Here is a 2311-nt window from a genome sequence, read left to right on the forward strand (position 1 = left end):
TCCTGCTGGAACGCCCGTAGATCCAACAAAGGACCAGGTACCAGGCTTGAGTAGGTGGCCGAGCTCCCCCCATACCTCCAGCAGCTGTTCGTACATTTCCCCCCAGCTGTCTCACTATTCCTTCCACACCACTTGTTTGGGGGACACTTACTACTTATACCAAGGATGACCTAACTTTCGTCCCCAACGCCCAATGTGGTAAGGGCCTCCCCTCGCCTGTGGCGGGTCGGCCTTACACATGACCTCGCGCTCACCGCTTTACCCATAGACATCGTTTCGTGTGTTCCCTTGTTGTACTCTTAGCAATAAAGAGTCAAGCCATATAACAACTATAACTAATCCTGCAAACCACTGTACCAGAGTTCTTATAGACATGTTCTCACACTATTCTTCTGACCTTAGATAGCATTACTGTGTGATCATGGTATGTGGTCAACAAACATGAATATCATTCATTAATCAAGTAGTTAATCAATTTCTCTCATTATTAGAGATTTAAATTGTTTCAACTGCAATGAATTTAATGCGTTTGTGACTTTATCTTTATTACAAATATCATACCATTTATTTTTCTTCTCGTAGCGCATTTTCTCATCTTGACCAGACTGCACTTTCTCTTTACCTTCCAGTCGATCAGGACATAGGAAGGCCAAGAGATGACTGCTCGTTTTTCCTGTGATTTGGTTTTTGTTGTTGTTGACACCATGGGGATACCATAGCATCGTTACATTCCTCATTGGTGACACGTTCTATCGGTGCTAGAATGGAGCTTGTAACATGATTTTATATAAATTTATTATTACAATTATAGCATTAGGATCTTCCCCATATCACAATGCACTGGAATGCCCAATATAAGCCGGGTTTGCGTAAATTGCCTAATAGATCTACGTTCTGACATTATACATTCGATCGGCAACATTCGAGTCAGTGTGACCCATAGTTACATCCATTAATTAATGTAGGACTAGGGTGTAAGCTAGAATCATTATTTACTCATGAATCACACCTTTCTCACCCTCTAGAAGTCACTTGCAAGTTTTGGATAAATCCCAAGCGATTGTGCTTCGTGATAGTTACCCATTGGGAATGTCACGAGCACACCTCACAGATATGCAGAAGAGAGCATGTTATTTATAGATTTTCGCAGCTCAGTTTGCTTCATTATAGTGCATTTTGGGTATGGGAACCACCCCGTCGATGAAGTCTGACATGCATTCCTAGACATGGCTACCTCATCAGGTCAGAATTTCTGACCTCGAAAAGATTTGCTTGCTAGAAAGCTTGCGAATATTTTTTTTCACGTCACCATTCATTAATACGTACATTCTGATGCATATGTTGAATTCAATGTGGTAGTTGAAATAATTTTGTATATATAGCATTGCTAATTTATCTCAGTATTGTAATATTGAACGTAATCTTCGTGTTTGTGAATCATTCTCTGTGTGAGCTCACTCACACACACACACCACTTCGTCACTCGCTCATCTATGAGAACATAAGACACTGAAATCTTTTCATTAATAGGGTTTGTTGCTGTCGTAGTTGCAGGCGTAAAGATCTATGATGTATCTCTTTTGCCCACAATTTTGTCAGTCGTGACGAGTGACTCGTACATGATGTTCAATTTCTTATTTTACATACATTTCTTCTCTGTGTGACGACAACTGGTTCAAGTAAATCCTTCCGGATTGCCATTGTCGTTTCCCTTATCTACTCTCATATCTATCAGAGACAGTTGGTAGTTCAAGCCAAGTCCATGTGGATCGCTACTGATGTCTCCCTCTCCTATTTTCTTCTTTATCTTTGTGAAAGTAAAACACAAAACGAAAAAAAAGACGAAAATAAAGTAGAAACGAAGATTAAAAACTGCAACTTTATATAAATAACCGGCTAGTGGTACTTAACATCCCCTCTTCTCTGTTGCCTTTCTTTTCCTCTTACTATTTTGTCCCTTACATGTATAATCTGGTTTACCGACACGGCACCGAAGGAGGACCCTGCTGCAAAAACGGTCACCTTAGGATGCTTTGGGAAGGACGTCACGGGAAGATCGCCAAAAGCCTGTGGACCAGGATGTTTGTCAGAGCAGTATTAAGCCGCCCTATGATGTAGAGGAAGTATGCCGCCTGCCGAAGATGCCGCCTGCCGGGATGCCGCCTGCCGATGGACCAGGAACTCCCCAGCGCAGGTACCAATCGCCACAGGATGCTGTGGAAGGGCACCGCCTGCCTGGACGCCCGCAGATTCAGTCAAACTCCAGGAGCTCGTCAGCGCAGGTATCGGCCGCCCTGAGATGCCAAAGAGG

Source organism: Penaeus monodon, chromosome 18 (genome assembly GCF_015228065.2).
Source record: "Penaeus monodon isolate SGIC_2016 chromosome 18, NSTDA_Pmon_1, whole genome shotgun sequence".
Lineage (NCBI taxonomy): Eukaryota > Metazoa > Arthropoda > Malacostraca > Decapoda > Penaeidae > Penaeus > Penaeus monodon.